Here is a 15,712-nt window from a genome sequence, read left to right on the forward strand (position 1 = left end):
AGTATGTATCACAAAGCACATGTAAGTGGATGGTAACAGTGACTACAGTGCTGTGGTTTTAGTTAAGGCAACACAAAGCAGGAAACTGTTACGTGTTGCACTTGTTAACGCCTCACATCTTATTTAATGAACAGCAGTGCAAGGATTTAATAGCATAAAACCCATCTGAGAACTTGTTGCAGCTCTCCTACTATGCCTCGTGTATGAGTAAGATAAAGTGAATCAAGGTTGCGATGGAAAAATAGAGCAAGAATAAAAAGCAGGATGAAAGAAAGGATACTGTATTACTTTTGTCATAGTAGCCATTCCTGCTGCATGTCATGGAGTTATACACATGCGTATACAAAGCTGCCATGAGGTCAGCGTTTGCTTTCCGCCTTTTGTCTTCATCTTCCTTCTACTCTTGTGATCCAAGGTGACAGTGCAGGGCCAGGGTGAAGAGGGAGAGCGAGCAAGTGCAGTGCAAGGGCAGAGAAACTGGCCTGGGCAGCTTGGATTGGGAAATGTGGGCCTGTTGGTGACAGCTCAGTATCTAGATGGGGGGCCGATAGAGCCACTCCAGAGGGCATAATTCAATCGCAACTTAACCATGATAAAGACAGAGAGACAGAGTTGGGGAAATAAACCGAGAGAGAGTTGGAGGCAGAAGAGTAGAGAGCAGATAGAGTCATGAGTAGAAAGAATCAGATTACCATGCTTTTAAATGGGAGGGCTCGATGACACTCATCCGACCTGATTTAAACGACAGAAGCGTAAGGAATGAAGTCTTCAGCTTGTCTGTCCCCTGACCCTGCCGGCGAGCGATGAGAGCGCGAGAGGGGAGCAAAAGAATCGCTCATGCTTGGAGTGAGATGGTGCCTAATCGTCCAGAGGCCGGGACTGAGTAACTGTGACTGGATGCATCCACCGCGGACGACGGGCAGGGCCGATCTGAAAAGCTAAAAAGTCCTAATCAGGTTTTTTACGCAAATGGGCGGTCTGCGCTCGGGGCTATGTGTGATGAGGCCGTCAGCCGCTAGTGGTCCACAGACATGACACAAGTCATTTCACCTCAGCTCCGCTCAGCTCATGCACATTCACAGGATGCTAATCGTGCCCTGCTTTCCCCGGCTGATGCTGTCTGTGTGAATGTAGCGAGTCTGTGTAGCTGGTTGGCTGGATTGAGGGCTTTTAGTCTTCTTATCTGAAATTATATATATTTTTTCCCATTTCACCCTCAGTTCCAGACGCTCTTTGCTTTTGGGCTGTCTATTTTTACCTGTCTTCAACAATCAGGTATCAAATACTGGTGAGAAACAGTTTTGCCTCTACAGTAAGAGCCCCTGTGATTATAGTTGAAGGGCCGGGATATTTTCCTTCAAGGTGTGTGGTGTGTGCGTTTGCCTGAGTTTATGTCAGTGTGCATGTGTGTGCGTGCGTTTATGCCTGCACATGTTTGTCTTAGACTATTGATCTGGCCAGCACACAGCAGGCATTAAATGAGAAGAGGCTGTGGCCGACAGATAAAGAGGGAAAGAGTGATGGGTGGCAATAAAAGAAGGGGATCTGTAGGCAGGGAGAAAAAAATCACCTTTTTTGAATTAAAAAAAGCTTTAAAGGTGTAACTTTGAATTGTTTTCTCTTTATTTCTTTTTTTCTTTGCAGTTTTCCACGTTCCTGGATTCTCACTGTGGTTCCTGCATCAAGCTCAGTCACACCTGCACAAAGTTACGAGCCGTGGACAATGATATGGTACATGACAAAAACAGTTTCTTATAAACCCTCCATACTCTGTACAAGCACACAAAATGTGTACCCCTCAACAAACACATAATAAATGTGCTCTTATAAATCAATTTGGCTCCACGATACAACCGGATCTTGGGAAGTGGCTCGGAAATATCAAAACAACCTTGGGGACTTTGGGTTCACTATGAATGTTGTGTGCCTTCACTATGTGTGCTCTTTATATCTGCTCTTTATTCAATCAATCTGCTCCCTACTCTTTCATCCATTAATTTGGCCTCTCTCTCTCTCTCTTCTTCTCTTTCTCCATCCATTATTTCTGTCATTGTGCTGTTTGTCCTGTTCAGTGGGCATCATAAAGCAGTCAGGAAGACTAACTTGCATGTGATGCTCGCAGAGCAGGCAGTGGAAATGTCACAGTATTTCAGGTACCAAGGCTTATTAACGAGGTCTGTCTAATATGAGGGGACAGGAAATGAGCAGGTTCTCCTTAACTGCTATTGTAAAGATGATAGATGTGTGATTGCACTTAGAAATGCATGGAAAACATGCATGCATGGAGAAACCTTTATAGCTGGGGTTCTCAAACTTAGCAAACAGCCTCTAAAGCCAGAAAAAATTAACTCGAACCCAAACTCTGTTTGTTCACATGAAAAGAGAGACATGTTTGTCAGTTGTTTGCATCTTATTCATACAATGTACTTCACTCACGGGAGGTCAAGAGCACCATCTGTGCATGTTCAATTCTTAATTAGATTCACAACAACTGAATAATGTATTTGTGAGACCAAAATAGATTTCAGGTGGGGAATACCTGAGATTAATATAGGAGTCTGTTTTTGACACATTTCCTCATTGACATCTTCGAAGTCGTCGTGTTTTTTCTTTTCTGTTTCAGGCACAGCTTGTCCCGTGTCAAGCCAATTAGTCGATCTCATTAACCAATGCTGTCAACCAGAAGACTGCGGTTTGAGTCCTGTTTGTGAGCTCTGTTTTTTGCATTCTCTTTTTTCTCCCCTCACAGTTTACTTTATATTCACATTCTGTTTGGTTAGCTATAGGCATCAAATATACTTGGTTCGTTTTAATGAAATATCACAGTTTGGGTAAAGCTTCAAAACTCCCACCGACAAATGATGGCCAAGCAAAGATATGTGGCCATTTTCCAGTGGTCCGGTTCATTTAACTCAAAGGTTTGCATGATATTAAAGTGATTTTCCCCACAAAATGTATTCCCTCTCTCATGCACACCCTCTCTTATTGTGGATTTAGCTATGATAGCTAATGACCGGAGTGTAGAGTAACCCTGTTGTGGCTGCTGCTGTTCACCCATTGACTTCTCATTGGCACTCACACAGTATCTTTTTGGCATTAACATGCACTTTAGTCCAACAGAGTTCAATAGAAGCTTCTTTACATCTGAAATATGTAGCTGTGACAAGTTTGTGGGCAAAAAAGTGGTCTGCTGTTTTCCTCTCTGTCATAGATGCCACACTGTGGTAAACAAGGGAACCTTTTTAATGTGTAGTTAAACTGAGCAGACTTAGTTCCAAAATCTAACCCCACAGTGAAAACAAACAAGTTTACTAAAATAAACGACATGTACAAATATATAAATATATAAATATTTTTTATAAAGAGTTCCCATTATACAATATTGTACCATCATTCCTTATACCTAGTGTTAGGAAGGTTGTTGCTACAGTCGCACTAGAAGAAAACAGTGGCTGAGATCAATTTATTGCCTTTATGATGGAACCAGGTGTGAGAGCGCCCACAGTTAGCTGCTATGCTCAAAGACAGTGATAAAACAACAACAATCGCATTGGTCTGCTATCAGTCTGCGATAACATGGAGATTAACTGTGATAAATCACTGAAAATTGCAAGTCTGCTGTCAGACTTAAGATAAGGTGTGCTAATCAGCACAGAGTGACTCTGTCTGCATTTATAAATTAGGAGGAAATTATTGGTAAACCTTGACTAATTTGTCTGAGACTCCACTCAATCTGAGCCAGACTGCAGTTGTTTGGCCCTTGCATCGAAAATGGTCATGCAGAAGTTTCTGAGCGCTTCCACGCTCAACCTCTGGGTGACCAGCTGGTCAGTTCAGCAACTTGCAATCAGCTGCCAAAAATTCAGATTCAGATGACTTCATTAATCTACAAAAAGGGCAATGTGTTTGCAGCTTACCCACACAACCTTTAAACACCAAAGACAAACACTGTTACATGTGAGGTCAAGGAAGGAAAAAATAAATAAAAAATAAATTTTAGTTGCAGGGAGGTTGCCGTTCTTATTTAATCATTTAAGTGTGACATGTCCATAGTATACATGCCTTTTTTTGTTGTTTTTCTGTTTGTTACTGAGAAAAGAGTTAAAATGGACTGTGATGCAGGAGGATTTTAAAGGAATCTGAAATCTAAAGTGTGAAATTTGAGCTAGTTAAACCTCCCCACAGCTGCTCATTTCAGTCAATGAGATTAAAACCACCTCTCCAGCGTGCAAAGGGGTGCTGTTTTTACTGACTTACACCACATTTGCCACTTAATACTTGATCACTTGCCGTCATTATGCATCTGACAGATGGCAGAAGATGACTAATGACTATTTGCACATTAATGCTTTTTGTGTCATGAAGAAGTTGATTCATCGCTACCAAAGTCATAGTGTGTGTCACAGAGTGTAAGCGCAGGTTATGTAAAAAGTGTGTCAGCTTTGCATCTGTTCTAAACTGCATGCAAAACAATGCCGAGCTGTGCAGCAAACAGATATTGTACCAAAATTGAAAAAGTAGGAGCTTTGTAATGCCGGTGTATCTCCTCGCTGTCAGCGCTGACACGCTCATAAAACACAAGGCCTCATTTTAAGTCAAACAGGAAATAGCCTGCACAATCCTGGGAACAAACAAGAGAGGACAGCGTTGCGGTTTGATTGGACCGTGAACGGTCGCTGTCGTTACAAAGCACCACTGTAAGCTCCATCGATTATCAAAGGGCTCCGAGCTCAGACGGGGAGTCTACTGATCTTTCCCAAGCTCAGACATGAAAAGCCCCCGGTGACAGCTCATAGCCTGGGCTAGATCATACCGCTGAGCTGAGGAGGGAGGGGGCTTCTGTGTTGCCTGTTTTCTAACCACCTGCTCCACAGGCCGTGGCTGTGTTTTCTTGTTTTCTCTCTCTTAACGCTCCGCTTTGTCAGAGGCGACGAGGATGCGCTTTCATGCGAACTTGGGGCCAGCAATGACATCGGCATGTGAGAGACACTTGGTACAACAACGCAAGGCAACCTTTTATTACGGCTATGCCTCATTACTTTTTAACCAGCGTAATCGTATGTGCTGCTCCTCATGAATTATTCACAGGTGAGCTCTCGTCACAAAATGACAGGGGGAGATGGCAGAGAGCTGCAAATGAAAAACAAAACAAAACAGAAAACAAGCATAAAAATAGGAGATGGTATATGTCAAGAACGTGAGGCTCTGATACGTTTCCTCATGCTTGCCATTAACTTTCTTTGCAGAGGTGTGAGCACACAACACTGTAGAAAACATACAGACACGGGTTTCACAATATGGATCACATGCTGAGAGTTTGTTTGTTGCTTTCAAATGAAACAAACCAATCTGAAAAGTGGTATGAGGCTTTAGCTCCAGTGTGTTCGCCTTTCATCAGCAGCAGCTTGGCAGCGACTGGAAAATATAAAAAGAAAGAAGGAGTTTCCGCCAGTGCCTGTCTACACAGAGACTGCTCGCTCCCTAATAGTGCCAGCGTGCAGCAATTCATCTACGGCGCACTTGCGGGATAGTCTTCAGTGAGTAGGAGTGAATGGAGCTGCAACAGCTGAAAAAATTATTTACACCTTTGGTTTTACGTTTTTACAAATATAGTACGTCAAATTTTCAAATTCAAAATTGAGTTTAGCAAAGCACTTATGTGTTTTTGTTTTTCCCCACAGAGAGGCCGCTGTTCATTAGCATTACGCTAATGTATGTTGATTGGTCGGTCAGCATTCACTTCAATTGTGAATTGATGGCTTCAATCAAAACAAAGTTGATCAAAGTTGCCGAAGGCTGAAATTCTATTGCGGGGCTAAAGAAAGGTCAGAAGATCACCTGAGGTCCTGAGGTAAAGAGTTTTTAGCAGTGTTGATGAGTGTGTGTGTGTGTGTGTGTGTGTGTGTGTGTGTGTGTGTGTGTGTGTGTGTGTGTGTGTGTGTGTGTGTTTGAGAAAAAAGGAAAACCTGTAAGAAAGCAGTCAAACCCACCATCACTGCTCTCTCAGTCAGCTTCCCCTCATAATTTATTGTTCTTCTCACTCCTTTAACTTCCACATCTTCTAAGTCCTTGGATCAGATCTTGCAAAAAAAAAAAAGGCTCTTTATGAATCCCTCTGATAAAAAAAAGTGAAGCTGGAGTTTCTGCAACTTTATTAACTGAACAAAAATCTGAAATGTAAGACATGTTAAAGTTGCCTGAGCTGTTTTTTGTACAGCTGTGTGGGGCAATATTCATAGACGTTTGCTGACTCTGAGGCTCCCCTGAGCGTCTGCTGGTGCTACCACACACACCCCTGAGGATCACAGCTTTCTAAAACATCCATGATCAATTAGACACCAATTAAACAACGTGTTAATGAGCTGCCTAATGACTTAACAGCCATATTTCCTCTGTGAGCTTTCTCTGCACATGCTTAGGATGCCTCCCTTGTGGGCAAAGACCAAGTGCCAGGAGTCGTAGAGTGGGTGTGCACTGTGCAGTGTGACTTAATTTTGGTGATATTACATCTTATTCTCTTGACCCCCTCTCTCCATTATGTTTTGGTAGAAGATGTTTGATCCCTTTAATCGTGTATTGGCTGTTTGAAATGTCTTAAAGTGCTTGGTGGAATGGCTCGTGAAGGATCTGAGGAGCATACTGTAAAGATTTGTAGTAGCACAGGAATAACATATTGGCGTTTGTTGCATAATGTGGCCTACTGCTAAATTCGATCCTGCATGACTTGCAATGTGCAATATTGGAGCTCCGCATTAGTCGTTCTACTGACCAGCAGTGCCCACGTGGGTTAGCGCAGCCAGGGCTACACACAAGTTGCCGTGACTCAGAACTCAAAAGTGTGAGAAAGTAAAATAAAATGAAAGGTGAGTTCTGAAACCTCTAGTTCACCCGTGCTATTCTCTCGCTCCACTCCTCCACTCCTCTGAGTCAACCGCCTGCTTTTCAAGGCTTTTATCCACAGAATGCAAAGTGAATCACTCCGTTTATATCATTAGATATTTTTTTTTTGGCCAAACTTTGTTTTAAAAAGTTGAAAATGCTAATGTTATGTAGGGGAGTGAGAAAAGAAAAGGCGCTCAGAGGGAGATGACCCACTTAGTGTAATTATCACTAACGAAGAGATGGGAAAGTTGCGAGCTGGGGAAAAACACCCGGGCCTAAATGCGTTAAATTAATCCAGATAATTCAATAGGCGATGATGAAAGGCCACAATCAAGCCCCTTCTGGCTGTGGTGTTTGACTAATAGTGCACTCGCCTGTTTTATGCAAATAGTTTTCTATAACCTTCCTCTTCTCTGTGTCAGGTGGTGTGGCTGTGGTCACTGCTGCTGGGGTGTGCCACACCACACCACAAGTGCATTTACATCCATGTATTAACACGCGCGCACGCACAAGGATAAGCACGCCACCGTATATTGTCACCCTCGGACATTTCCGGAGCCTCATGTGAGATTCATACAATGCGTTCAACCGTGGCTTTCCCCCCGGGGATATGCAAGTGCAGCGTCTTGAGGTTTAGTAACAAGATCATTAAAATAATCAAATTATGATAAGAGAAAGTCATTCGTGCTGAAACTAGTTGTTTTGAGTCCATCAGAAGCGATGCTGTTAGTGCGCAGAGCGACGACCGAGGAGAGGGCATCATCAACATTAGCTGACAGCATGGGAAAAAGCCTGCGGTGGGTCTGAGCAATAATAGCATTACCAGCGCTTTCTCACAATAATAACGTCGCAGGAATAAAAGAAAAGTTCCCCTTTTTTTGTAAGTTAAGTGTCCCACTTTTAAGCCTTGGAGCAAAACAATCTTCACTCATCAGATCCTGTCTTAATATCTTGTCAGAGGAGATGTCTGACTGGCTCACCTCCTGTTAGCAGGCTGCTGGTCTCTTTCTGGAGGCAATGCAAAACAAAAGTGTCTCTTCTTAATTCTTCAGCGCGAAAACAGAGAGGGAAAGGAGGCGAGACTCGCGAGTGTCGGCACCTTTATCTCCACTGCAAATATTTGCCTAATGAGAAAAATATTATTCCGCCTTTAATTACAAATGTGCCTTTCCCTTCTGCTTACAAACATCTCCTTTGAGACGTTGTCTTATTACAATTGCTGTTTAATCTGAGACGGAATTAAAGCAGCAGTAATTAGTTTATAGAGGAGTCTAATTGTCTTACTGTGCCTTTAAAAAAAACATTGCTTCATCTCCTCAGGAACTTTGAAAGTAGGATAGTGTCTCCCCGCTTGCAACCCCGCCACCTCCCCCCAATTCAACTTCTTTACTGCAGCTGTGCAACAAAACTATTAATTTAAACCATTAATCTCTAAGTCATTACCACTTATCAAAAGGGCTGCAAATTAATTATGTTAACTGCTGGAATTTTTCATTAGATCTTTAAATGTGTGCACTTCATCAGTTCTGAGAACTCAGCAATTTGATTACAGTTGATTTCTCTCCATTTAATGAAGCGAGCATTTTGTTTTTTTTCCCGCTGTCCTTTTTTTTGTCCGTCTCCCTCTTTTTTTTTTCATTAATTGGATTATGATCAATGCGAGCTTTAATGTTATGGAAAACTTAGCCAAAGCCTCTATCTGCTATGACACAGTTTCCCGCCAGAAGATTAGAGAATGCTGTATCTTCGGTCGTCAAATATCAAACTGTCTTTCCTTAACGATGTAAGAGTGAAACGTTGCTAATCACTGCTGACAAACGCACACTGCTGTTCTACAAAGATAATGAGTCTGCCAGAGTCAAGGGGAGAAACAAACAGCCGAAAGAGAGAGCAGAGGAGATGGGGAGAGACGAAATGTGACAGATCAACAAAACACAGATACTACAAGTGCAAGCACAGACTGACAACTCATGTGTACAAAAACACTGAAGGAAATGAAATAAAGGGAGATATGTAAAAGGGTGTGAGGTGTTGGTGGGGTGGAGAGACCGTCACATTGTTTCAGGTTAGAGAGTTGACCTAAATGAAGCTGTGAGACAGAGCTGGAGAGACAGAGTCAGAGACATTACTGAGACATGTGTCAACCACCAGGGGATGTAAGGTGTGAAAGAGAGAAACAGAGTGAAGAAGGGTGAGAAAAGGGGGGAAAACTGAGGGAAGAGGAGGGCGAAGCGGGAGCCGTAAGGGATGAAGACCGACTCTGAAATCGTTGGCGAGAAAGAAGACAGCCGAGTGAGCCTGGTCTTTTGTGTCCACTTTTGAGAACTTTTTTGCATCAGTCGAACCTAAATAGAGGATTTCCCACATGAATCGCTGAATTTAATTACACCTGCTCGTCACTGCTTTGGTTTGGCTGTAAAATCAAACCGCCGATCCACACCAGCTAAGAACTTTAAAGTCCTGATGATCTGTACACGTTTCACATCCCCACAATTCGCACATAGTTGATTTATAGACTTGTGAAATGCACCTGTGTGCTTTAGCCTCCTCCATCCTGGACCCGAAATGTCACCCGGACGCATAAACGCACACAGACACACATGAGCGGACGCATCTACACACATGCACAGGTGCTGCCGGGTGGACCGTGGGGAAGAGGTGAGAGCGCTCTCGCTCCACTGAGTGGAAAACCTGATCTTCTTACCTCAGCAACTTCAGATGGAGCAACTCAGTGGAGAGACATCTGTGTGAGCGCGAGTGTGTGTTGCGCGAAGGGGAGCAAGGGCTGAGGAATAAACAGAGAGATTGAGGAGGAAGTGAGAGATAGGCAGACGGAGCTGGAGACACTGGGCCCTCGGCTGTTGTCATGGCAACACATTAGCGAGCCTTAGGGTAAACAGGTGTCTCCTTTTAACTTAATAAGTCCAGCTAAATGAGCTAATCAGCACTTGTGATATGAGCCGCAGGCCTGAGGAGGAGCTGAAAAACTCCTTGAGCCTCCCCCAACCCAACCTTGTTTCTCACCAGCGCGTCCGGCGGCCAGCCCGTCCGGGGTCAAATGGATTTACACAGCAGCCCGCCATTCAATTGAGTCAGCACTGAACCACCAGCTACTGCTGTTTCTGTGTATGACCACCCACTACTGTCATTAGCATCAGAGAGAGAGAGTACCGGTTTGTGTGGATTATCATTGCTACGCGTGCCATTATCATAACAGTTACGATAGCTACGCCTTGTTGAATGGATAATCAGCAAGGTATTATGTGCTGGGATAATAGCACCATGTGAAAATGGGAGATGCACTCCCGGCTAACGTGCACAACCGTACCAATTATTACGAGCAGGGTTCATGCTGCATTTCGTTAAAGCTGTATATCAGCGCAGATCTGATTACGATAACAACAGAGTGTCCTGTGATGATGGTTATTAGGACCGTTGCGGCAATGATGAGGGTGTTATTTCAAAGGAGGAACTTACCTTTGTGAGTTCAACAGCTTTGTGTGTATGTCTGTGTGTGTCTTACCCACTGAAAATCATTGTGAATCTGTCACAAGACTAGCATTATCATTTGAACAAAACACTTTGTCTGAATGGTTGAATTATTTAGTTTAAATAAAGTCCTTCTCCAAGCAAGTTTTCACACTCAGCCACCATCTTAGCAAAACCGTTATTTAATGTTAACAAAGACCAAGCTCCTTACTAAATGGGGGACATGTGGCACTTGTGGCACAAAAATGATTGTATACAACTACCAGTCAAATCTGGTGAAAACTGCATTAAACATTTGGTAAGTGTGAGGGCCGCAGTTTAGATGATTGAATTGAATTTGATTATATTTGATTTATATAGCGCCAAATCACAACAATGGTCACCTCAAGGTGCTTTATATTGTCAGGTAAAGACCAACAATAACACAGAGAAAATCCCAACAATCAGGCAACAACCTGTGTGCAAGCATATAGTGACAGTGGGAAGAAAAAAACTCCCTTTTAACAGGAAGAAACTTGCAGCAGCACCAGGCTCAGGGAGGGGGCGGCCATCTGCCACGGCCAGTTCATGGTGAGGGGGGGGAGACAAGACAAAAGTCCTTTTTTCCCCCGTCCCCTTCTTCCACAGGTGAGACATAGCAAAGAACAAATACTTTCTGTTACTGTGCTTAAGTAGAAATTCAAGTATCATGTTTTTTTTTTTTTTACTTTTATTTCCTACTCCCTAACACTAATATCTCTACTTTCTGCTCTTTATATTTTCAGTCCAGTTTAAGTTTAAGAATTATTATTTCTCATCATATTTCTCAGATATCTAATTTATTTGAATCTAAATAGAGGGAACAACAGCAGACAAATCCTATTGGTGTATCCATCATCAGAGCTTATTGCACAAGAAAAGATGAAAGAGACAAAAATTTAATTTATGCATCTTTTTTGGCACTATACTTTGTGGTTTACATGGTCAAAATGATTCAGAACAGCATTTATGGTGCAGATGTCCATAAATTGTGGTGGCGGTACCTCAGCATCTAGCTGGATTATTGCACCATATTTACAGTACACATCATCTGGCCTAAGTGAAGGAAAAGCTTAAGCTTAAAAAAAAAGAAAAAACTGCAGGGGGAAAGAAAAAAAATAATCAGGAATCTCCAACTTAAACATGACACCCATCTCAGTGGCAGTACAGCCACTGAAACCGTGATCCAACTATTAATACCTCTCAGGAGGAGCTGCAACTCCCGTCAGTTGATCCTGCCCCTCCAGGAAATAACAATTAACCAACTAAACCACACCAGTGCTCAATCTATCACTGTAAATACAACTTCAACAGTGAACAGTGGCAAAATTGATGTAGTTATATTAAGAGAAAGTACTCAATATGTAACACCTTAAAATCAACACATCCTTCAAACCTCAGAGAACAGTCTTCCTGTTTCATACCACACCTGGCACGTCCCAGAAACTTCACCATAATAGATGTCCTAAAGGACCTGGACTGGTTTGGCACTTCCTGGGTCTGAACCAGTTGGAGTCCAGGTGCAGTCTGAAGAACAGTTGAAAAACAAATAAATTACTCAAACACAAACATTAAAACAAGCAATTTTAGCAAGACTCTATTTAGCATTTCTTGTTTCTTGTTGATTTGATGCACAGGCATACAGCACAGCTCAGTTAAAACCATTATGTATTGTGCATAGAGGTCTCAGGCCTCCCCATGGCAGTGACTTCTGCACAATAAGACAAAGGTTTAGTATATTAGATATTGGATTTGTGTTAGTTTGCATAGGTATTTGCCTATGCAGAGCCTACACAGAGGGGTATACATCCAGTGTAAACATGTTTGCGTGCAGTTCTCCAGTTGCTTGACGTTGATGACGCAGTACATAGGTCAAAATCTGATTGGATTAAAAGTGGAACGGTAAAATAAAAAGCAGCAGAGTTCACGTGAACTGGATAAGCAACAAACAGCAACTACAGTGGTCTGCAAAGCTTTCTGTAGAGCTTATATACGCTATTCTAGTTTCTGTCCACTGAGGTTCACTTGGGTCAGAGTGATGGAGATTTTGTAAACCTGTCTGTGATATCTCCAGGTCATGTCCCCAAAAGAGTATAACTGTCATTTATGGTTTAAAGAATTTCCTTGTGTACTTAAGCTAATCATTCACATAATTAATATATATCTATCTATATCTATCTATATATATACACAACCATCCTAACGCCACCATTTTTTTGGAATTCTCACATAGATTTCCCACTCAGGAACCTCCAAGCGTCATAACTAAAACCTCATAATTTCTTGTGTTCTCACTTTGCAAAGTCCATAAAATCTGTTTGTGCGTGAGACGCCTGCATCTGTGGGACTTGTAACTATTGTTAGCAGCTGTCATTAGGAGAGACTTTGCCTTAATTATCTCATCACTGTCTGCCTCATGGGATTTTCATATATCCTGCAAAAGCTAAGAAAGCCAAAGCCATTTCAGTTCTTTATTGGCTTTAATTTTCAACACAAAGGTGCAGACACGTGATGACAAAAATATGATACTGAATAAAAGCGTTTGGCAGGTGAAGTCACAGACTTGCTGTTTTTCAGTTGAATCTGCTGAAACGGGAGGTTCACTCTTCTCATCTCATTTTAAGAGGGCAGCATTTTTGTTGCCTTATATCTTGCCGCCTCTGTGGGCATGTACACATTATTAAGCTGCTCAGGCCTCACACCAGCACCAGGCCTCCACCCCTCTACCCCGCCATCACTCTCCTACCCAGCTCCCCAGAGATAATCACGGTATTACAAATGAAAAGTCAGAGCCATAAATCAGTACTCCTCCACCCCCGGCCCACCTCACAACACCACCGCAGGTTCTCCGCATTCCTCCCCATCTCCCTCACTCTCCTCTCCAGCCTTCATTTAACCTGGGAAATTGCCGGCTTCGCCCGTTTTAGTGTTGCAAAAAAGACACACACACAAAACCAGAGAAAGGAAAGAGGGACGGATTGGGGGCTGGGAGGGCTGAGTAATCCGGGATTTCCACTGTGTGACTTCAGCAGTTGGCCCATGGTATCCATCAAACTCGCATCTGTGTCACACACATCCCTGTGTGTGTGTGTGTGTGTGTGTGTGTGTGTGTGTGTGTGTGTGTGTGTGTGTGTGTGTGTGTGTATAAGTGTGAGAGAGTGTGAGTGAGTAAGAGAGAGAGCTTTGCAATCCTGCATGACTCAGATGCAGCTGGTCTGCTGAAGTGGATGTGCAGGGACAGTCGAGGGTGGAAAAATACACAAAAAAATATAAACCAATTTTAGGAATCTAATGTCCTGTGTGGAAATCACACATCAGACTAATACGATTTTAGATTTAGACAAAAGAAGAACAAATGGCACAGATCGGGAGAAATCAGTGCATCATAGATAATAATATACTCTTGTTTTATTCACACCTTTAGCAACCCGTGTTGTAAAAAGTGCCAAATGAAGACACTTTTCTTCCCAGCTAGTAGCACTCTAGAACCCAAGTTGATGAAAAACTGATGTAGAACGGTTGAAGGCGTCAGACGTCGCTGGCTACAGATGAAAAGTTGCTGCTGTTGTATCAAACAAATGAGGACAGAGGGACTGACATGCAGGCTGATCCAGGTGTCAGGCTGTGCAGTACAGCAGCTAATAGCAAGAGAAAAGGAGAGAACAAGAAAGGCAAGGAAGAATAGATAGCAGGAGAGAGGGATGTCTCCCCCCCTCCCCAGCTTGTCAGTCAGTCACAGAGGGGGAGAACGACAGGCCACAATGGGGCCCTTCAACGGCTGGCTGAAAGTTGTAATTTAGCATGAAGAGCCATCGAGGGGCGAGCCTAAATATAGCTCCACATATACATTGTGTCTTGTAGAGAGAATAGCAATTAACAGCCAATTAAATGAATGACTGGGGTCAGCAGCAGCAGCAAACTAATGGTGGGTGTGTTGCTGCGCTACCGGATAATCCGAAGAGACAAAGAGAGAGGTTTGGGAGTGAGAGAGGGCGCATTTCTCAACATTTTCTTTTGAGCAAGGCAGCATAATGAGATTTGAAGGGTTCCAGTAATGCGTCACCTGTCCATCAAATAAATTGTGTGCTTGTATAAAGAACTCATATAATAACTACTTTATGCATGTCATCCTACATGCATGCACTCAGACATCAATGCACTGTGTGAACTGGGACTTGCAGTCCGGGGTCTTTATTGGTAACAAAAGACCTTTAATCAGGTGTAGCAGGGCTAATGTCATATTCAACTAAGGAGGTTGATTCAACAGAGGACTTAGCTTTGATTTGATTTGAGCATGATCACTTAGTTCATTATATTGCCCCACACTGGGCTGTTTTATTCTATACTGTTGTTTTAGGAGCAGTAGATCATTATTTAGTGCGGTTTTTAAAAATTAATAGAACTCGGTGTGACAACACTTGCACAGGTTACTTTGACTATTGTAATTACCTTGTCCTGGGTGACACACATAGGGTACAAAAGCATGTATGTGATCTTCATTCAGATTACAAAGAGGTCGTATGCTCATGTGTCAGTGTACTCATAGCCTGTATATAAAAGATAGAGACCGCCTACTTACTGATTTCTGGACTCTACATTACAGAGTTTTGGTTTCTTTATACCTCATTCTAGATACTTCAAAACTAATGAGTGATGTGGCAAGTTAGCACGTTCCCAAAAAAGCGAGGAAACACAGTAGCCACATTCAGGTATTACTAGCAAAACCAAGTATTTTTGTCTTTTGTACTTAAAAGCAGCTCTGCAGCACATTCAAGGATAGAGTCTGGTCAGTGCTGTATGCATGGCTTAATTTAAGAATCACAAATACACATCAATAGCAGTACAGAGTTTACGTGGACGGTGGCAGTACAGAGTGCCACCATCTTGGATTGCTAACCCGGGGTATTCGACAAAAACATATCTTAGTGGGAACTGGAATTTCCAGGAAAGCACCATTATCTGGAGCAGAAGATACCATATTTGAACAAAAATATTAAAAGCAGCATTATTCAATTTAGGTTTAGTTGTATAGCATCAAGTCACACAAAAAGATTCTACAGTGTTCATGGAAAAAGCCCTAAGGATCAGATGGTCTCCTGTGAGCAGCACTTTGCAACACTGGGGAGGAAAAACTTGCTTTTAACAGGAAGAAACCTGTGGGAGAGCCAGGGTCAGGGTGGGGCTGCTTGCCCCTTTCAGTCTTTTCAAGGTGAGACGATAAAGCAGAGGAAAGACAAGGATACGAAGCAGAACATGCACTGTGGGAGAGAGAAGACAAGTGTTAACGACTTGCAGTGGTGGTGTGTAAACATGTGGGGACTGA

The 15,712-nt window shown here is 42.7% G+C and overlaps 1 long non-coding RNA gene across 1 annotated transcript in view; it reads left to right on the forward strand.

The window, feature by feature from the left end:
* LOC102312583 overlaps positions 1 to 15,712 on the forward strand; it is a 61,898-nt gene that overhangs the window by 18,677 nt on the left and 27,509 nt on the right. Inside the window, exons 3-4 of the long non-coding RNA XR_006052823.1 lie at positions 1,645 to 5,537; positions 5,682 to 5,851. This is a non-coding gene — a long non-coding RNA (uncharacterized LOC102312583). The remainder of the gene's footprint in view (positions 1 to 1,644; positions 5,538 to 5,681; positions 5,852 to 15,712) is intronic.

This window comes from Haplochromis burtoni, unplaced genomic scaffold (assembly GCF_018398535.1).
Source record: "Haplochromis burtoni strain Fernald_Lab_line unplaced genomic scaffold, NCSU_Asbu1 Contig_10, whole genome shotgun sequence".
Lineage (NCBI taxonomy): Eukaryota > Metazoa > Chordata > Actinopteri > Cichliformes > Cichlidae > Haplochromis > Haplochromis burtoni.